Source organism: Schistocerca nitens, chromosome 2, assembly GCF_023898315.1.
Source record: "Schistocerca nitens isolate TAMUIC-IGC-003100 chromosome 2, iqSchNite1.1, whole genome shotgun sequence".
In the NCBI taxonomy this organism is placed as follows: domain Eukaryota; kingdom Metazoa; phylum Arthropoda; class Insecta; order Orthoptera; family Acrididae; genus Schistocerca; species Schistocerca nitens.
This window is the reverse complement of record NC_064615.1, coordinates 630,991,141-631,014,298: the sequence shown is the minus strand read 5'-3', so window position 1 is coordinate 631,014,298 and position 23,158 is coordinate 630,991,141. Positions and strand designations below refer to the sequence as shown.

Below are 23,158 nucleotides of genomic sequence, written 5' to 3'. Positions count from 1 at the left end.
TACAGCCCTTTTCCATTTATCTCCAGTTAATAATTTAAGCTTATTAATGATTTGTGAATAACAAATAAAACTTTGTTATTTATTGTACATCATACAAAGAGTGTGCATTAGGTGACAAAAAATAAGACAATAATTTTGCTTTACTTTCAATTTTTTAGAAAGTTTCCGCAGTTTGTGATTTATTTACAACAATCATGCATTTTATTAGTTGTCTGCAATATTTTTCGTATGTTGGCGTTGACGGGGTCTTCATCCACATGCTAGTCTATCCCGTATAAACATCTTGATCTCTGCGTAACTACCGCAACCTACATCCGTTTAAACCTGCTTGCTGTACTCGAGTCTTGCTCTCCCTCTAAAGTTATTATCCCCCAGTACTTACTTCCGTCACCAAATGATAATTCCTTGACGCCTCAGAATGCGTTCTGCCGACCGATCCTTTCTTTTAGTCCAGTTGTGCCTAAACTTCTTTTTTCATTTAGATTTGCTATTCCATCTATCCACCTAATCTTCAGCATTTTCCTCTAACGCCACATTTCGAAAGCTTCTATTATCTTCTTGTCTGAACTGCTTATCATCCACGTTTCACTCCCGTACAAGGCTACACTCCAGCCATATATCTTCAGAAAAGACTTCCTAACATTCATATTTATTCAGGACAGTTTTTCATGCTATTGTCAGTCTGTATTTTATTTAGTCCTTACTTTGGCCATCATCAGTTATATTACTGTCCAAAGAACAAGACTCATACGCTACATTTAGTGTCTCATTTCATAATATAATTCCCTCAGCACCGCCTGATGTACTTCGATGACATCCCATTACCGCTGTTAATTTCTATTGATGTTCATCTCATCTCTTTTCAAGACACTATTCAGTCCGCTAAACTTCTCTTTCAAGTCCTTAGCTGTCTCTGACAGAAGTACAATATCAGCAGCAAACCACAAATTCTTATGTTTTCCTCCTGAGCTTTAATTCCATTCCAAAATTTCCCTTTGTTTCCTTCACAGCTTGCTCAACGTAGACTGAATAACATCAGGGATGGGCTACACCCCTGTCCCATTTCCTTCTCAACTAGTGCTTCCCTTGCATTCCCTTCGAGTCTTATAACTGCTGCCTGGTTTCCGTATGAACCTTTAAACTTTCAAGAAGTTAATCCAGTCAACAATGTTAAAAAGTTTCTGTAAATCTACCAATGCTACAAGTATAGGTTTCCCTTTCTTCAACCTATCTCCTAAGGTAAGTCGTAGGGTATGCATGGCGCGTTTACAGATTTCTTTGGAACCCAAGCTGGTCTTCCCCAAGGTCAGCCTCTACCAGTTTTTCCATTCTTATTTAAATAATTCGTGCCAATATTATGCAACCACGACTTACGGTTTGGTAGTACTTATACCTGTCAACACCAGCTTTCTGTGGAATTGGAATTATTATATTATTTCTGAAGTCTGAGGCTAATTCGCTTGTGTCATATGCTGCACACCAGACAAAATAACTTTGTCATGGCTGGCTCTCTCAAGAACCTCAGTAATTCTGAGGGAGTGTCGTCTACTCCAGGGGCCTTGCTTGAGCTTAAGTCTTTCAGTGCTCACTCAAATTATTCAAGCATTATATTTCCTATCTCGTGAATTTCATCAATAGTGGATGCTGCTGAACTCCGTGACTGTTCCTTTATAAAAAAATTTCCGCTACCATTCACAATAAAAGATTATTTATTCATCACACGATCGGTTTCGGACTTGTACCCATCCTCAGGTGTTTATACATTCATGTACATGTTTATATTGCTCGAAATCACTGTTTAAATACAAAGAAAATTATTTGCTGGTATTTAAACAGTGATCTCCAGCAATATTAACATGTACATGAATGTTTAAACACCTGAGGATGGGCACAAGCCCGAAACCGGTCGTGTGACGAATACATAATCTTTGATTGTGAGTGGTAGTAGATATTTTTCTACACCCTATTTCCTATCTCATCTTCATCTACTTCCTCCTCCCTTTCTGTAATATTGTCTTCAAGTTCGTTTTCCTTGTATAAGTCCTGTATATATTCCTACCATCTTTCAGCTATCCCTTCTTTGCTAAGCGCTGGCTTGTTTTCTAAGGTCTTGGTATTCATACAGCTGCTTCTCTTTTCTCCAAAGGTCTCTAATGTTTCTACAAGCAGCATCCACAACTCATCTGGTTACGTATGTTTCTACAGCCTTGCACTTGTCCTCTACCCCTTACTGCTTAATCATTTTGCACTTTGTGTGAATCTCATTATTTATACGTCTGTATTCCCTCTCGCTTGCTTCATTGGTTGCATTTTTATAGTTTCTCCTTTCGTCAACCACATTCAATAATTCCTTAATATTCCAAAGATTTCTACTACACCTTTTTTATCTATTTCACCTTCTGCTGCCTTCGCTATTTCATCTTTCAAAGCTACCTGTTCGTTTTGTATTGTATTCCTGTTCCCAGTTTCTGTCCAGCGTTGCATAATCATCCCTCTGAAACTCTCAACATTCTCTGGTTCCTTCAAATTATCCAGGTTGCATTTCCTTAATTTCTTGCCTTTTTGCTGTTTCTTCAGTTTTAATCTACAGTTAATATCCAAAAAATTGTGGTCAGAGTCCACATCTGCTTCGGGAAATATATTACAGTTTAAAATTTGTTTCCGAAATCTCTGTCTAACGATTATATAATCGATTTGAAACCTTCCAGCGTCCCTAGGTGTCTTCCATGCATACAGCCTTCTTACAAGATTCTTAAACGAAGTATTGGCGATGATTCATTTATGCTCTGTGTAAAATTCTGCCGGAGGGTTCGTTTTACTCCTTTTCCCCGTTCCATTTTCTCCTGCTATTTTTCCATCTCTTCCCTTTCCTACGACCATATTCCAGTACCCCGCCATAACTAAATTTTCGACTCCCTTATCTATCTGAATAATTTATTTTATCTCATCATACATTTCTTCAATCTCTTCGTCATCTGCGGAGCTAGTTGGCATAGAAACTTGTACTACTGAGGTAGCTGTTGCCTTTGTGTCTATCTTAACTACGGTAATGCAATCACTATGATGTTCATTGTAGCATACCCGCATTTGTATTTTCTTATTCATTATTAAACCTTTCCTGCATTACTCCTATCTGATTTTCTGTTGCTACCCTTGTTCAGCCCTGACAAAAAGTCATGTTCTTCCTGCTACTGTACTTCACTAATTCCCACTACATCTAACTCCAGTCTATCCATTTCCATTCTTTAATTCTCTAAGAATTAAGAGATTTATCTATCACTCTCAGACCCATAGAATGCCAGTTTTGTTTTACCTGGTGACGACGTTCTACTGAGTAGTTCAAATGGTTCAAATGGCTCTGAGCACTATGGGACTCAACTGCTGAGGTCATTAGTCCCCTAGAACTTAGAACTAGTTAAACCTAACTAACCTAAGGACATCACAAACATCCATGCCCGAGGCAGGATTCGAACCTGCGACCGTAGCGGTCTTGCGGTTCCAGACTGCAGCGCCTTTAACCGCACGGCCACTTCGGCCGGCTACTGAGTAGTCCCCGTCCTGAGGTCTAAATGAAGGAACTACTTTACCTCTAGGATATTTTACCAATAGGATGACATCATTATTTAACCACACAGTACAGCAGCATGCCCTTGGGAGAAAAAAGTGATGGTTGTAATTTCCCCTTGTTTTCATCTGTTTGCAGTGCCAGCACAGAAAGGCGATGTTGGCTAATGTTACAACGCCATATCAGTCGATCATGAAGACTGTTGCTCCTGCAAGTACTTAAAAGGTTGCTGCCCCTCTTCAGGAACCACGTGTTAGTCTGACCTCTTCACGATACACCACCGTTGTGATTGCACCTACGGTATATCTGCCTGTATCGTTTCATTCACATAGCCATTCATGTAATACTTTGGAATAACGCTTCGTTTTTATTAATCCTACCTTACCTTAAAATTACAAAATTTTCTAAATCTAGTAGGAAAAATTAAAATGAGGCAACTTTTTATGTGTGCGTGGGGGAGGTGGGGGGGGGGGGGCATCCTTGCCATTTCTGCTTAGGATGCAGTAGTATCTCGGTAATGCTGTGCGCCCGATAATAGTGCTCGTATAGTATTGCGTACATACAGAAAAAAATTGATGTGGTGTACCTGTTGATCCCCGAACCTTAATGGGTGTTCCATTTCTTAATCGCACTACATTTTAAAAAGAATGTATGAAAAGGCACACCTTTCTCATGTTCTGTTGTTAGATGCAATAGAAAGCGCCACGTTGTAGAGATATCTAGCGAGACGATGACGTCTTTTTGGCTATATTTTAAAAGCATTTATCATACTAAATGCATAGTCGCGCCCTGTCCCATTCAATATTTACAGCAAGTTTAGACGTTACAGAGAGGAAGGGCTAGACACACGCTGTTTTAACAGATGACGGCGCGTGAGGCGCGAGTTGTGACAAAGGCGAGTAGGTAGTGCTTTCTGTTAGCGGCAGATGATGCTTAGACTATGCAACTGGTAGAACGAAAGGACACGAAGTAACCCGACCAACAGGGGAATGGCAAGTAGTCTAGAGTGTCACTACCGGTCGAATACAATCAATGCACTTGGCTATTGCAGGACACTGATAGCGTAATCTAGCGCCATGGCGTGGAGTCAGCGGACGAGAATTTATTTCTCGGTCACAAAATGCATAAAATCCATATGTTTATAATTTAAGCAAGAAGACCAAATGAAAGAGACAAAAGAGAAGAGTAAGTGCGTCCAAGCGCCCTCTCGGTAAACAAAATAGAATTAAGATATTGTAGATGTAAGATCTGGAAATACTGGAAATACCTATGACTTAGGAAATTAATGACTTCTAAATGCCCTAAACGATGTTAAAGAGCCAAGTGTCGACAGATAGCGCTTTCACAGCACAATGTAAGTGCAATTATTGAAATTTTTATTAATAGAACATGTTTTGAATTAATAGCTGGAATGTTCATTCTGACTATTAATACCCTCTTTTAATGTAAAATAAACTATAAATCGGTAAGTGTAGCGGCAGTATGAGGCAGCAGATTACAGTAGCTGTCTATAGTCATGTTAATTTCGTTATGTTTAATAACAGTTAATAAGAAATAACGGTAGCCTATCTCACCGATTAAAAACTAAGGGCCCCAGCTAAAATCTAAGGAGACTGCGGGAAATCTGGTCAAATTCTGGTCCTAATTCATATGCAGTATGTGTAGTTGCAATCTCATTTTTTTAAGTCCTATGTTGACACCGAACAATTCACTTCGAGATTTGGCCGAGAACAGACGTATGGTCATACCAGCGGCGTGCCAGTCTCGGATTCAGGTGACTGAAACTTTCTAGGCGACAGTTCCATGTAGGAGTTCTTAAAATTAGTCTTGAACATTAATGGTGAGCCGATACACGTTTGGACTTGCAAATATTTCGATAGCTAGCATTATGAACATTAACTTTTGAGCAGAAGCACTGGACTTGTAACGAGCTGTAATACTGTGTGCCACAACTAGCGAGGCATTCTACCTGTAATTGTGTTGCTTTCACGTCTTAAAGCTTCAATAAATACTTTTAGTGCTTACGGTGTTACATAACCTCCAGAGGAGTGATGTTTATCGCTGGATGTTCTTACTGACGAATGATACTCGCAAATGGGAACCCTAAAACAAGTTATAGTAGAAGAGGGATTTGTTATTTTATTTTCACGTGATGAGGGATGGCATATGTCTTAAAAATGGGACGGCGATCGCAGTTTCTTCGTGAGAGAAAGTACCTACGTGGACACGAATATATAAGCTCCTCTCATCGCCGGACTTGTGGACAAGCGCGTAGACCTCTGACAATAACTGTGTTTGGACCCGAATTTAATAATCATAAAATGTTATTCTGATTTCATCGTTCATTGCATAAAACTGTATGTTGCGGTTTCGTGTTGGGCAATCTGATTTGACGTTTTATGTTATCTAAATGATATTCCATACGTTTGTGGCCAATATATGAATTATTTATACAAAAGGTGTCCACATAATTATTCAAGAAAAGTAGATGCAGCAGTATTCCACTTCCCTCCAGCAAGAAGCAAGTAAGGAAGAAACGAATTTTGTTATCGCCGGATCCAAGGCAACTATTGAACAAAAGTAAGAGGTTAAGAAAAACCATATTAAATCTTCATTAATTAATTCGCGTCTACTTCAACGGAAACACTACACGATGAAATTTAACTAGATAGTGTTTGAAACAGTTTTTATTTTTCACCACTCGCCACAATCCTGCGTGCAATTAACAGTTATTGAGAAGTTAACAACAGTTAACTGCCCTGAAGAGAACCGCAGCAAGACGGTCGAAACGTCGGTAATCTAGTTTCTTTATTGTCTCATAATGACGCGGAATAAGACCCAAAATTATTTGATTAGAAATGACACTGGCCCTGGAAGCATACGAACTTATATCAGTTAACAAATCTACTTACTGGGTAATGCGACAGGTGTGTGACCATCCCCTAGAAACCAAGGTAGCCAACGAACATTAAATCTAACTAAATAGGAATCCACTGGATGCCTATGTGCACAGGCCGCTGAATATTCAAATGATAGAAGGACCAGTCAGTCGCAAAAATCTAATTTATTGCAGATCAAGATTTCAACTATAAAGTAGTCATCGTCGGTGCATTACCAGAAGAGTCATACAGGTACCAACATGTCAGAGCATAAACTTGTGACAAATGACACTAGCCTTTACATGGCAGAAACACCATGCAAGCGCTAGTGTTATTTGTCACAAGTTTATGTTCTGACATGTTGGTACATGTATGACTTCCCGTTATTCAGTGACGGTAACTATGTTATAGTCAAAATCCAGATCTGTAATAAAGTACGGATTTTTGCGGCTGACTGCCGTCCTTCTTTAAATTTGGAACATTAAATCGGTCACGCACTTCATCCCACTGACATTCTAGGATACCAACAGTATTAAAGGGGGGCAAGTACATTGCAATCTAAATAAAGCTTTTTAATTTAGAAATGCCGTGATTCGTGTAATAATTATTTTTTCTACGTGTGATACCGCCATATTACATAAAAGAAAATCATCCTTTGTGACTTTCATTTTTAAACCATTTATAAAGCTCCCTGATGACATTCTTGAGACTTATAAGCTGTGCATTCTATATAACTGCCACAGTTGTTGGCACCTTTTAAATGAAGGTATCCCTATTTCTTTTGAAGCCATCCCAGTGTCCCAGTTCATCTTGAGCAACGACAGTAGTCGTTATTTCTTTAAAAAAATCTCCATAGAAACCACTCATACAAGTTCTTTCGTGTACCAGAGCAGGACAAACACACCGTGGAAGAAAGGCTCAGTCCCAGCCGAGGGCCGCGCGTGGTAGCCCGGCGATCTGTGGTCCGCGCGGCTTTTCCCGTCGGAGGTTCGAGTCCTCCCTCGGGCATGGGTGTGTGTGTTGTCCTTAGGGTAAATTAGTTTAAGTTACATTAAGTAGTGCGTAAGCTTAGGGACCGATGACCTCAGCAGTTTGATCCCATAAGACCTTACCACAACTTTTCAAATTTTCCCAGCCGAGGAATGTTTCCAGAATGAAACGTTCACTTTGCATGCTTGAAATGAACTTTCTTTACAAGTGAAAACTATGTGTCAAACAGGAACTCTAACTCAGAGCTGTGACTTTTGCCGGTAAATCTCTACCATCGGAGCACATCTCACATTTCTATTTACCTCCCTGCGAATTTTTGTGATGAAAGAGAAAAATACTAACTCACAGATTGCGTATCAACGTAACGAGAATACTTGGACAACGCGAGTGTGTTCACAGAGCTCAGCCAGGTCACTCCACATCTTGAGTAGAACAATGTTTCTAATCTTGTAGAGTGTCCGCTCCGATAGCTGAATGGACGCCTGCACGGTACCTCAGCGTGTTCGGTCAGAGAGCCCGTTGGCCTCTGTAGTAAGAAAACTTAGTGGAAGGATCAACAAACGAACTTGAACGGATGTCATGTGGTATCCGCAACGACCAAACAAAACGATCAACAACGAACAAAATGCAAAAAGAAAGAAAGAAAAATTATCATAAAACACATTTCCCGACTATTTTGCCGGCACGGTAGCTCAGCGTGTTCGGTTATAGAGCTGGCTGATCTTCGTAATAAAAAAAACTGAGTGAAGATATCAACAACGAACTTCAACGGACGTCATGTGACGTCCGCTGCAACCAAATACAACGAACAGTAATGAGCAAAGTGCAAAAAAAATAAAAAAAGAGCAATGGATAGCGCCGCCAGACCATAACGGAGTGCGTGGTAGGGTGGTGGTTCGTGTTGCTGGCACGGTAGCTCAGCGTGTTCGGTCAGAGGGTTAGCTGCCCTCTGTAATAAAAAAAAAATAAAAAATAAAAAAACTGAGTTAATGGCTCAACGACGAACTGAAACGGGTGTCTTGCGACGTCCGCCCCGAGCAGATGAAAAGAACAAAATGATATTTAAAAAAAAAAAAAAAATAGGTCAGCGTGACGGACTGCTGTCCTAAGGGGCCCGGGTTCGATTCCCGGCTGGGTCGGGGATTTTCTCCGCTCAGAGACTGGGTGTTGTGTTGTCTTCATCAACATTTCATCCCCATCCGGCGCGCAGGTCGCCCAGTGTGGCGTCGAATGTAATAAGACCTGCACCAGGGCGGCCGGACCTGTCCCGTAACGGGCCTCCTGGCCAATGACGCCAAACGCTCATTTCATTTCCATCTTGTAGAGTATTTACCATTTCAAATGTTAAACGTACTCAGCTTTTGCCAAAAAAAAAAAATCTGTCAACGTCAGGAGCTATAGAGAGCAATTAAAAACGAAGCTGATAAAGAGTTCCAAATCCTACGGTCGGAATTGACGCTTAGAATTCTCGTCTCGCAGCGAAGGTATTGTTGCGTACTGACTAGTGACTTCGTAGTTATGGCAATGATTCTGATGGCGAAGAAAGCACAATCACATTTCCTGAATTTTTCTGTCTGGTACTAGGGAATACTACATTTCAATTCAATTTTTTTGTCCCTTTTATTCGCCCAACGCTTTCGAATGAGCCGCTTGATACAGCACGAGATCTGCGTTTCTCGAGCTGGACAGCGAATGTGGTTGCCCAACGCACGCTGGTATGATACGTTACTGATTCGGCTGGAGAAGGAAAAAAAAAGAGTGCTCTAACAGATATGCCCGTCTCGTATTTATCTGTTGTCGCTTATCGCCGCGGCGGCTAGTCAACCTACTTGAGCTAATCTGCACACTCAGGAAAGAGTTCTGCTTACTGGTTTCGTCTCGGACATTCACGCGTTCATTCATTCGTGCTCTATAGATTCCACCAAGAAGGACCGTCATGGGTGTTCAACTAGTCAAGGTACACATTAACAAAAGGCGAGCAGAGCATAGAAACTAATTGTACTCTGTATTAACTATTGCTATACTGCTTACTGCTTTTTATGTGGACGACAGCTAAATTTAGCCTAGAAAATTAGAAAAGAAGCGGTAGCTTTCAAAGAAGCAGTGCTGTTTATTCAGTTGCATTAAATAGCTGCTTTTTATCCGTTGCTTGTCATGAAGGTTTACAATGGGCACTTGTATTTGCCCTGAAAGCAGGGTGGCAGTAGTATCCGGCTGTCGCGCTGCCACCTAGTTGCCATGCAAACACAGAATATTGATTATAAAATACATCCTCATGTTCCCGATGACCTGCATTGAAACAAAGTACCGCGAACTCTAACGTATAGACGAGATGAATTCATCACACCTCTGAATTCATACTTGCGCCTCATATTGTGGAAACTGGAATCCGTTTTGTGATTCCTGAAGTTAGGCAAAACACTTATAAGTGTTGTCGTGCGCAGAAGCGCAAAGCTAGAACTAGCAAATGGTAGCAGACAGTTGCAATAATAGCTAGTAGAAATCGCATATTTGTAACGTGTATAGTCACTGTGTGAAAGCCATTTTAATTTACACGGAATCAATTAATCGCACATGCACAGTTATCAAGATATGATGTGAAAGCACATCTGCACTGACACATGCCTAATTACGGCCTCATGTAAGCAAGTGGTAGCTCGTAAGTTAGCGTTATTAATGCAACTGACGATTAATTAATTGACCAATAGCAAAATTGTCTTTTATTCAAATTTATTACAACCTGTAATAAATATGGTGTGAGTGGATGTGACTCAAGGAGGTACACAAGTTGAGGTAGACGTATATGTTGGTACAGTTGTATTAGACTCGACATTCATAATTTTGTATTTTTCGTGAGACTCAGATTTTTGGTGCTCATTGGAATATTGTGTATTGTACGCTCATATGCACAGCTCGGAGAGTGTCCAGCGTCACAAGACGCATCTTTCGAGGTATATTACTCATGTCTTTTGTGTGCTGAATTTAAACGGTGTCCCAAAAAGATTATTTGTGAACCACGGGAGAGGATTCGAGTGCTGCGAGAGTATATAAAAGTGTAAAAATGGTGCGCGGGGTCAGTTGGTCATTCTTGGCCGCCATCCGCCATTCTGTCATATTGCAGAAGAGCTGCTCGCGGCAGTCAGCCTGTGAGACGTTTAGAGGCCTTATGAGAATGCACGTTTTCAACTGATAAGACTGTATCGGGCTTTGCCGGACGCTCAAGTAAGTTAGGTGACAGATTATATTTGAGAAGATTTTCAACTTAAAGCCTCATTGAGACCCAGCTCTGCTGAGTGAAATATTCTCGAAGGAAGGAAGGAAGAAGATTAGTGTTTAGTGTCCCGTCGACATGTAGGTCATTAGAGAGGGAGCACGAGCTCGGATGAAGGAAGGGTGGAGAAAGGAAAGCGGCTGTGCCCTTCCATAAGAACCTAAGCGATTTAGGGAAAACGCGGCAAACCTACATCAGTACGAGTATTTGAACCGTCGTCTTCCTGAACGCGTCGGGTGTTTCGATCACTTTGAATTTACTACAGGTATTGGTTTTGGTGATAGGAAATTTTGCGTCTGTTTTTGGCTCTGGCCTTGGACCACTGTTAGGCAGTTTTATAGACTGTCAAACTTGGAATATTTTCGATACTCTGCAACATGAACTTTTATTTCACTTTGTTCTGCGGCTGCAGGACTTGATCTTAATTTGTTTGTTTTTGCTAAACCAAGGCGCGACGGGACGTGCCCACAGTTTGTTGAACTCAAGGTGATTGTTACTTACGTAATATAATAAAAGTTGGTAACTCTTGCATTGCTAACGTGAGATTAAAAATAATCACAATATAAAATTACAAGAGAAAGCCCTCTCAAAGTAAAACCTAACAAAAGAAATTGCATAACTATTGGAGTAGGTAAACTAGACGTGCACTAGAGACATCACAAATGACGCGATCCGCGAGTAGTAAAGTAGTAGCTGGCTGTCGCAAGTATCCCCATTTTTCTTTCTTTTTAAACAGAGCTTCTGATGATGACATACAAAGAAGCAGAATCTGATGTCGATACTGTGGTCTGAAGCTGAGGAATAGATTAAATGAATTTCTATATTACGTTTCAGATCGCTCTTATACAAGGAGCTGAAATATCTCTGAGGCTAAATTGGTTAAATAATACTCGCAGGACTGAGGGAAAACTAAAATCATTTTTGGCGGGAATAAATAGCTTTTCCCACAGTTTGTGAAGTGTAAGAGTCAACCGACTACTGCATATCCTTGGGGGGTCTCTGGAACTCTCACCGAGTCAGTTGAGGGCTATACCTCAAAGATTGATAGGGTTATTTGTGAAAGACTGTAGTTCCCATTTATAATACGCTTTGATCTATTCTTCTATAAGTAATAATCAGATAAACCGCGCATAGAAAGCATCATCATAGCCCTGGATGAATAAAAAAAATCGTATTATTAAAGCTATCAGAATGTAACCGAGGGAGTAACGCATAAGTCTTCTAGGAAGATGTTGAACTGCCCGCATCTCGTGGTCGTGCGGTAGCGTTCTCGCTTCCCACGCCCGGGTTCCCGGGTTCGATTCCCGGCGGGGTCAGGGATTTTCTCTGCCTCGTGATGGCTGGGTGTTGTGTGCTGTCCTTAGGTTAGTTAGGTTTAAGTAGTTCTAAGTTCTAGGGGACTTATGACCACAGCAGTTGAGTCCCATAGTGCTCAGAGCCATTTGAACCAAGATGTTGAACTGACTGGTTACGTCTATAATGATGTTACATTTGATTGTGCTGTAGCATTTCACTCATCGCTACCTCAGGTTCGGTTCTAAACTGAGTGCAAAGTACGATAATCTGATTTAAATTAGTTGCCATCTGGCGTTCAAAGTCCAAAGTTGTGAGGTTGTCGCGAGATGTAATTGTTACAGGCAACCGCCACAGCGCTCCGCACTCTGCGGCGACAGAAAATTCACTTAAAGTCTCTACCTACTAGGAAAAATATCGCTTAAAATATCTGTTATTCACGTACGGTACGGAATTCTAGAGCGTTCGAAAGTGTGTCAAAAGCAAAAGTGAAGTTGGTGGCGCAAGTCCGCGGCAGGGCTATTGGCCTGACTGTACAGTCTTTCCTTTCTGCGGCGTTAGGAGGGGAGGGTGCGGGCGCATCGCCCTAGTCGCCTGGAGTGGACCTGGACGGACTGGAACGAGGAAAAATCTACGCCCCTCTCCGAGTTTGAACCGGAGACCTCCAGAGCCTGCTTTAGCGCTCTAGCCGCCATTCTCATTTCTGAGTAGAGCAAGTCTTATAAAGTTTTTGAAACTGGGTAAATTTACCACCTGGGGAATAGCTTCAAACGTCAAATCTCGAAAACTATTGAATCCTGGAAATACTTTCCTTTCGTTGATAGTAAGTATACTTCCTCTCGGCAACGGATCTTTCCAAAGTCACATATCATATTGCGTTTGCTACAAAGAAGCGTTATAAAACAGTGAATTTTTTGTTGTTGTTTTTTAATTTTGTCAATATTTTACATGTAAGAAGCACAAAGTTTAAAGATTCATGGTCCTACAAAAGTCACGAAAACACTCTGAAATTCATACAGTGTGACACTAAGAATGTCATATATCTGTTCGTAATTTTATTTGAGGCCGAAGTTAAGTTTTTACTTAAAGCTGGAGATATTTTCACGTCCGGATTAGTTTCCTAGCAGGCTCAATATTTAACGCAGTGGAAGCGGCAACATAATTGTTGTAAGCCAACGACAAAACGGTTTCCATTAGTGTAGTGATGGCGGGAACAGTCCTGTGCACTATAGCTGTCAAAAGGCAACTTGTTTAAATCCTTCTATAAGTACAAACACTTCGAGCTCCTATTACGAATTCCATAAATCCTAATTGTGATAATTCACAAGGATGTGGAACGTGTCAGGTTTTCAAGCAGGGGGATACAATGTTGTTGTTCTGGTCCTCAAAAATGGTTCAAATTGCTCTGAGCACTATGGGACTTAACATCTATGGTCATCAGTCCCCTAGAACTTAGAACTACTTAAACCTAACTAACCTAAGGACAGCACACAACACCCAGCCATCACGAGGCAGAGAAAATCCCTGACTCCGCCGGGAATCGAACCCGGGAACCCGGGCGTGGAAAGCGAGAACGCTACCGCACGACCACGAGATGCGGGCGTTGTGGTCCTCAGTCCTGAGACTGGTTTGATGCAGCTCTCCATGCTACTCTATCCTGTGCAAGCTTCTTCATCTCCCAGTACCTACTGCAACCTACATCCTTCTGAATCTGCTTAGTGTATTCATCTTTTGGTCTCCCTCTACGATTTTTACCCTCCACGCTGCCCTCCAATGCTAAATCTGTGATCCCTTGATGCCTCAAAACATGTCCTACCAACCGATCCCTTCTTCTAGTCAAGTTGTGCCACAAACTTTTCTTCTCCCCATTCCTATTCAATACCTCCTCATTAGTTACGTGATCTACCCACCTTATCTTCAGCATTCTTCTGTATCACCACATTTCGAAAGCTTCTATTCTCTTCTTGTCCAAACTGGTTATCGTCCATGTTTCACTTCCATACATGGCTACACTCCATACAAATACTTTCAGAAACGACTTCCTGACACTTAAATCTATACTCGATGTTAACAAATTTTTCTACTTCAGAAACGCTTTCCTTGCCATTGCCATTCTACATTTTATATCCTATCTGCTTCGACCATCATCAGTTATTTTGCTCCCCAAATAGCAAAACTCCTTTACTACTTTAAGTGTCTCATTTCCTAATTCTGTTCCCCCAGCATCACCCGACTTAATTCGACTACATTGCATTATCCTCGTTTTGCTTTTGTTGATGTTCATCTTATACCCTCCTTTCAAGACACTGTCCATTCCGTTCAACTGCTCTTCCAAGTCCTTTGCTGTCTCTGACAGAATTACAATGTCATCGGCGAACCTCAAAGTTTTTACTTCTTCTCCATGAATTTTAATACCTACTCCGAATTTTTCTTTTGTTTCCTTTACTGCTTGCTCAATATACAGATTGAATAACATCGGGGAGAGGCTACAACCCTGTCTCACTCCTTTCCCAACCACTGCTTCCCTTTCATGCCCCTCGACTCTTATAACTGCCATCTGGTTTCTGTACAAATTGTAAATAGACTTTCGCTCCTTGTATTTTAACCCTGCCACCTTCAGAATTTGAAAGAGAGTATTCCAGTTAACGTTGTCAAAAGCTTTCTCTAAGTCTACAAATGCTAGAAACGTAGGTTTGCCTTTTCTTAATCTTTCTTCTAAGATAAGTCGTAAGGTTAGTATTGCCTCACGTGTTCCAACATTTCTACGGAATCCAAACTGATCTTCCCCGAGGTCAACTTCTACCAGTTTTTCCATTCGTCTGTAAAGAATTCGAGTTAGTATTTTGCAGCTGTGACTTATTAAACTGATAGTTCGGTAATTTTCACATCTGTCGACACCTGCTTTCTTTGGGATTGGAATTATTGTATTCTTCTTGAAGTCTGTGGGTATTTCGCCTGTCTCATACATCTTGCTCACCAGATGGTAGAGTTTTGTCATGACTGGCTCTCCCAAGGCCATCAGTAGTTCTAATGGAATGTTGTCTACTCCCGGGGCCTTGTTTCGACTCAGGTCTTTCAGTGCTCTGTCAAACTCTTCACGCAGTATCTTATCTCCCATTTCATCTTCATCTACATCCTCTTCCATTTCCATAATATTGTCCTCAAGTACATCAGCCTTGTATAAACCCTCTATATACTCCTTCCACCTTTCTGCCTTCCCTTCTTTGCTTAGAACTGGGTTGCCATCTGAGCTCTTGATATTCATACAAGTGGTTCTCTTCTCTCCAAAGGTCTCTTTAATTTTCCTGTAGGCAGTATCTATCTTACCCCTAGTGATGCAAGCCTCTACATCCATACATTTGTCCTCTAGCCATCCCTGCTTAGCCATTTTGCACGTCCTGTCGATCTCATTTTTGAGACGTTTGTATTCCTTTTTGCCTGCTTCATTTACTGCATTTTTATATTTTCTCCTTTCATCAATTAAATTCAATATTTCTTCTGTTACCCAAGGTTTTCTATTAGCCCTCGTCTTTTTACCTACGTGATCCTCTGCTGCATTCACTACTTCATCCCTCAGAGCTACCCATTCTTCTTCTACTGTATTTCTTTCCCCGATTCCTGTCAATTGTTCCCTTATGCTCTCCCTGAAACTCTGTACAACCTCTGGTTTTTTCAGTTTATCCAGGTCCCATCTCCTTAAATTCCCACCTTTTTGCAGTTTCTTCAGTTTCAATCTGCAGTTCATAACCAATAGATTGTGGTCAGAATCCACATCTGCCCCTGGAAATGTCTTACAATTTAAAACCTGGTTCCTAAATCTCTGTCTTACCATTATATAATCTATCTGATACCTTTTAGTTGGTTGGTTGGTTGGTTGGTTGGTTGGTTTGGGGAAGGAGACCAGACTGCGTGGTCATCGGTCTCATCGGATTAGGGAAGGACGGGGAAGGAAGTCGGCCGTGCCCTTTCAGAGGAACCATCCCGGCATTTGCCTGGACTGATTTAGGGAAATCACGGAAAACCTAAATCAGGATGGCCGGACGCGGGATTGAACCGTCGTCCTCCCGAATGCGAGTCCAGTGTCTAACCACTGCGCCACCTCGCTCGGTATACCTTTTAGTATCTCCAGGATTCTTCCAGGTATACAACCTTCTTTTATGATTCTTGAACCAAGTGTTAGCTATGATTAAGTTATGCTCAGTGCAAAATTCTACAAGGCGGCTTCCTCTTTCATTTCTTCCCCCCAATCCATATTCACCTACTATGTTGCCTTCTCTCCCTTTTCCTACTGACGAATTCCAGTCACCCATGACTATTAAATTTTCGTCTCCCTTCACTACCTGAATCATTTCTTTTATCTCGTCATACATTTCATCAATTTCATCATCATCTGCAGAGCTAGTTGGCATATAAACTTGTACTACTGTAGTAGGCATGGGCTTTGTGTCTATCTTGGCCACAATAATGCGTTCACTATGCTGTTTGTAGTAGCTAACCCGGACTCCTATTTTTTTATTCATTATTAAACCTACTCCTGCATTACCCCTATTTGATTTTGTATTTATAACCCTGTAATCACCTGACCAAAAGTCTTGTTCCTCCTGCCACCGAACTTCACTAATTCCCACTATATCTAACTTTAACCTGTCCATTTCCCTTAAGGGGTCTGACATTCCACGCTCCGATCCGTAGAATGCCAGTTTTCTTTCTCCTGATAACGACGTCCTCCTGAGTAGTCCCCGCCCGGAGATCCGAATGGGGGACTATTTTACCTCCGGAATATTTTACCCAAGAGGACGCCATCATCATTTAATCATACAGTAAAGCTGCTTGTCCTCGGGAAAAATTACGGCTGTAGTTTCCCCTTGCTTTCAGCCGTTCGCAGTACCAGCACAGCAAGGCCGTTTTGGTTAATGTTACAAGGCCACATCAGTCAATTATCCAGACTGTTGCCCCTGCAACTACTGAAAAGGCTGCTGCCCCTCTTCAGGAACCACATGTTTGTCTGGTCTCTCAACAGATACCCCTCCGTTGTGGTTGCACCTACGGTACGGCCATCTGTATCGCTGAGGCACGCAAGCGTCCCCACCAACGGCGAGGTCCATGGTTCATGGGGGAAGGGGGATACAATACACTTAATAAATCATATGTACAATGACAAAAATGTAGCAACAATTGGAGAATAAGTGTAAAGGTTGAAGAGAAGTTAGCAAGACATAGTTCACGTAACACGACATAATTGCAGAAAACAACTTTAGATACAGAAAAAAGATTCGAACGCTGTCCATCTTACACATTTTTGGCTAACGCGTAACAAATATAGAGTCTCAAAACATAAAATACAAATAATACAAATCTGACCCAGCAGACTTGTGGTGGGAACCAAGTAGAAGAAGCAGTAGGCACCCGATTCGATGCAAAGATGTAAAATAATCTGGTCATTGTAGCAACTGTATTGTAACTAACGCGGAACAAGGTTCGAACACAGGTGCAACTAGAAACACCGAATACACAATCTCAGATACGGGAATTTTGTGTGTTGTCACAGGGCATTACTACCATTGAACTACTTGGTTACAGCTGTAGTAATTACCCGAGTCACGATCTCGTTAACTGAGAAAACACGGGAGAGTGGAAATGTTATTTTATATATACCAAATAAAACAGTGTTGTTATGCTCCAATACAGCTGCAGATTTCTTTAGCTGTTATTGATAAAATAATATTATTTTATGTGTTTGTTCGAGTGCTACGGAAATTACGCAAAAGTCAGTTCTTCCCTCCCATTTGTATTTTAGATCTGTTTCGACATTACTTTGCTAACCCTCAATTTAATGACGATCATTCTGAACACGCATTAGTTGTTTTTGGAGTGCACTTTCTGTTGATAACCAGTAGTTTCGCAAGTAGCGCTAGAAAACGTTATCTACCACATAAAATGTTTTTTTAATTGCATTTATATTTTTGTCTTTCAATTTAACCAAACATATAGCATGCAGTCCTTTTTTTGGGGGGGGGGGGGGGGGGAGGGCGTTGTAAACAGCGAACGTAGACCTCGGGCACACTACCTCAAACTTCATTTCGTATTCACATTAGTCGACTTCGGCAGCTCACAAAGGCTTTACGACTCCACGCCCGAGCGACATATCGCAGCGATCTTCATTTCCGCCACGTAACGAGCGATTTACTATACTGTTTTGACCAGTGTTTCGAACTTTGCTGTTTTGTGAACAATTGGTATTGAGAATAGACTACGTTTAGTAGCGGTGGTAATTTATTTTTATACGTTGACAAAAACACGTAAAAATACCAAACGGAAATTGAAAACTTGTTTTGGGGCGTTTTTGGAAATATAGGCTATCCACTAAGGAAGTGTTCAGATTCAAATTATTTTCAAGCAGTTCCTTATTAGCTTGGTCCATTTCTTCTGACGCAGTTTTGCCGTGTTCCAGTGGCTCTTATCGTGTTGCTGCACGAAGTTATGTCTCCTTGAACATGCATACATTTTGTGTGATTTGATTATTGCTTTGCTTGGAATTGTGCCATACAACTCGTGACGTGATTTAATCCTGTCCCAACCACGTCCATTTATCGTTACTTTCTATGATGTTCTGATACTATTCGTGACTCAGGCAAAAAAGTCCTTTAAATATACTTATGCAGATATGGTGGCTGGCGGGGGGAGGGGCGTGTCTCGTTAACTTAGTTGAGTTGTATACATCTTTCCAGTCTGTATTTCCCAAATACATTATAAAGTCCTCTGTTCTTTTTTTAAGCATTAGTCCTACTGTTCAAGTATTTACACATGGCTGTGCACTCTCTATATGTCTAAAAAAATGTTATCAATAGGAGCACTGCTGCCAATAACTCTTGTTGTTAACTGTGTAAGAGTTAGATTAAATGAAATGACAAATAATGTAGACATTGCTCTAGAATAGGTGTTTCATAAAAACATTAAATTAAAATCTCCATTTAGTATCACCTTATTCTCTTTAGAAGTTAAAAAGGTTTAATAATGCATTAAGTTGTTTATGAATACTCAAAATCACCAGCTGGAACCCAGTATGCTGTGGCTGTTACTATGAACTTCGCTTTAATTTCTACTACATCACAGGCTTCAAAATGCTGGCCACAGCTAAAGTTAAGAGTATCAGTATTTTTAGATCTGATCTCTCTTTTAATACAAATGTCAACTCCACTTTCAAATTCAAATTTCAGAGTCGCTCATGCTCCTTGTATAACTCCATAAATTCAAATGTAAAAGTCCTTACTCCACCGTGCCATAACGAAAGAAACTAAACATAATCACGCTTGTTGACTAGACCTGGACAATCGACTCCGTCAAAACTAGCCGTATTGTTACACAGAGCGATTGGTCGCCTGCACTTCATAAGACTGCTCGAGAATTACGAGGGATCAGCGATTCATCGCTGCGATTTGTGCGTACATGTGAGAATCTCGCTCAATCCGTCAAGATTTAAAGAAGGCGGAAGGGTCGAGAGGGAGGCAAAACTTTCGAACAGGTAGGAGGTCATTATTACATTAGAGTCCCCGAAATTATATTTCCGAACACGAGTTCATATTCAAAAGGATACCGTGTCATTCCGAACCAATACCCCTCACACTACTAGGCGCGGATTGGGAGGGGGGGGGGGGGGGGGAGCGAACGTGTTTCATTGGAGGGCATTATGACAACCCAAAAAGCAAAATCACTTTAATAGCGACTGATGTAAAAAATTACATTTTATACAAGAGTGTTGGAACTTTAATAGTGGCAATTATTTATTTACAGCTCATACAAAATAGATACGTGTTTCAAAGTTTTACTGACCTTCAAAGTAGTCACCAGCATTGTGTATAACCCGTTGCCAGCGACGTGGAAGTCGCAGGATACTCTTAGCAGTGCCAGTTGTGTTGACAGTTCGAGCGGCCCGGTCTATTGCCCGACGAATTTGTAGCAGTTGTGAAGCGAATGCCGTTAAGTGTTTCCTTCAGTTTAGATGTTTAAATGTGTGTGAAATCTTATGGGACTTAACTGCTAAGGCCATCAGTCCCTAAGCTTACACACTACTTAACCTAAATTATCCTAAGGACAAACACACACACCCATGCCCGAGGGAGGGCTCGAACCTCCGCCGGGACCAGCCGCACAGTCCATGACTGCAGCGCCCGAGACCGCTCGGCTAATCCCGGCCTTCAGTTTAGAAATCGAGTTGAAATCACGAGGACTTTAGTCAGGGGAGTGAAGTAGGTTCAAAAATGGCTCTGAGCACTATGGGACTTAACATCTGTGGCCATCAGTCCCCTAGAACTTAGAACTACTTAAACCTAACTAACCTAAGGACATCACACACATCCATGCCCGAGGCAGGATTCAAACCTGCGACCGTAGCGGTCACGCGGTTCCAGACTGAAACGCCTAGAACCGCACAGCCACACCGGCCGGCAGTGCAGTAGGTGATATAGCACTTAGCAGCCCCATCAGTCAAACAAATCAGTAATAGCTTGCACTTACGTTCTTGAGCATTGTCCTGCAAAATGGTGGTCAGATGCTGCAGAAGGTATCATCACTTCTATCTCTAAGCTGATCGTAGCTTGTGTTCCAAAAATGAATCAGTAACAGCTTGCACTGTACGTGCTTGAGCATTGTCCTGCAAAATGATGGTCAGGTCCTGCAGAAAGTGTCATCACTTGTCTCTAAGCTGGTCGTAGGTTGTGTTCCAAAGATAATCAGCACAGAGACAGAAGTGATGACACTTTCTGCAGGACCTGACCATCACTTTGCAGGACAATTCTCAAGCACGTACAGTGCAAGCTGTTACTGATTTGTTTGACTGATGGGGCTGCTAAGTACTATACCACCTACTGCACTCCCCTGACTAAAGCCCTCGTAAGTTCAACTCGATTTCTAAACTGAAGGAAACACTTCACGGCATTCGCTTCACAACTGCTATAAATTCGTCGGGAAATAGAAGGCGCCGCTCGAACTGTCAACAGAACTGGCATTGCTAAGAGTATCCTACGACTTCCACATCGCTGGCAATGGATTATACACAATGCTGGTGACTACTTTGAAGGTCAGTAAAACTTTAAAACACGTATCTATTTTGTACGAGCTGTAAATAAATAGTAGCCACTATTAAAGTACCAAACCTCGTATATTTAATTGGGCAGTTTTCAAGAATGAATACCTACGCGTCTGTGGCTCGTTAAAATGTGGACGTGACGGCAGATTATATCTGAACGTGATGAGGGGGAAGGAGAGACAGTGAAAATCTGTGACTAGTTTTGCGGATATTACGATGCGTAAATTGGTTCAGGAAGTTGATTAGTACATCCTCAAGTGTGCCTTGTGCCGCACGCGAACATGTTCTTGTTTTATGAAATCATCTTCTGCAAATGAGCAGTATTTTGTGGCATATTCGTGGAAGGGTGGCGAATGTGGTGTATGGACAATGAATGTAGATTTTAGATTCTTGATTTATGGCACAACGAAATTAGCAAGACCAAATGTAACTGAAAGAAGTATGAAGCATTTGTTGAAATTTTTGTTACAAGCAGGAAACGGACGAGGAAACGAAACCACTGACTTTACAATATTCTAATTAAAACAAAACTTCCATGACGACAAAGAAACGAGCTGTTAACTGTTTTGTACACAACACTGATGAAGAGGAATGTTCCCTATACCGCAAGAGGTGCTACGACTATAACGATTCCAACTAGTTTGCAGAAAGGCGCTGCAACAGCTCATGCTTATCGTTGGCAGTTTTCTTCGCTTAGTTCTAAAACTAAAGTTAAGCCCAGCGAGAACTGTGTTTCGTTTTATACCGAATGCGTTAGATAACTCGATGTTAAAACAAAATGACAAATAAACACAATAGCATGACCACCTCCCCCTCTCCCCCACATTGGTGATAAAATTTTAATAGCAACATTTTTTTTCTTAGTAAGCCTCACACACACACACACACACACACACACACACACACACACAAGCGCGCGCGCGCGCGCGCGCGCGCGCGCAAGCATGCACACACACATTACGTGAAAAAACCAACACATTACAGCGCGTGAATTTCTGTCCCATGTGCAGAATGTATTTTTCTCTAAATTAATTACTGGGTAATAACCGCAATTTTTGTATTCTAGTGTATGATGGTAAAATGTCACTCCGCAGAGCATCACTATAAAGAAGGAAGTCACAACTACATATTTTCTGAGTACCGGTACGTCTTCCGTATTATCTCGTTTGTTGATATATCTAATTTTGAATATATTGCACCACTGAACTTACCTAAACAAAATATTTATCCCTTTAGTCAATAAAATACATATTCACTAATAATGGAATGAGGAACATAATGAAGTAATGTGAAGCTTTTGTTTCAAAGAGAATATTTACCAGGAACACGACATAGCTATTTTTCTTTGCTCAGTACTTTGTTCGAGATTTTCTTCTTCCATATGAAGTTGTCATTGTTAGTTTGTCTCAAGCCCTTAAGATTGCAGTTATCTTCATGTCACTACACCTTATTTAAACCTTTTCCAGTCTCATACATTTATTTTCATGTACAATTGATTTTTTAACCAATGTAGTATCAAGATCTATTTTTGAAAGAAACCAAGTGTGAATTAACAATACTGTAGCACGTTAACGACGCTCTGTGGCAATGGCAGCGTTATGTCATAATGATTTTCGTACGAACATCTTTTGTGAAAATTATAAATAAATGAAGCCGTAGAATTCAAACATTTCCACGGGCGATATTTCTTTGTATGGGCGCAAACAATGTTTTTACGCGATGTACCAAAGCCTTTTATTTGTTATAGAGTTAAGTCTATTTCGACTTTTTGTTACTTTATCGGCAAAATTTTGCTCAGTGCATATACACGATTGATAAGTTTCAGCAGACTTACAGAACACGAATAATAAATAAATGTTTTCAAGTGTGACTGGATTATAGAATCAGTGAGAACGCGTGAGCACGTCAAAATATTAGCTCTCGACATCAAACCACGTCAGGTAGATGGGCATACAGGGCCTCAGGTCTGTTAGGTCGGTATGGTCATGCTGGTGTAAATGAACTGTGTAAAATTTTGGAAATAAAATAATGAACAGCCGGTGTGGAAACGGCGACTTAACCCTTTGACAAACTGC

The 23,158-nt window shown here is 41.1% G+C and overlaps 1 protein-coding gene across 1 annotated transcript in view; it reads left to right on the top strand.

Moving 5' to 3' along the window:
- Positions 1-9,268: 9,268 nt before the first annotated feature.
- LOC126236739 (deubiquitinase DESI2) overlaps positions 9,269-23,158 on the top strand; it is a 131,783-nt gene continuing 117,893 nt past the window's right edge. The window contains exon 1 of the mRNA XM_049946273.1: positions 9,269-9,391. The gene's annotated coding sequence lies outside the window, so the exon portion shown is untranslated. The remainder of the gene's footprint in view (positions 9,392-23,158) is intronic.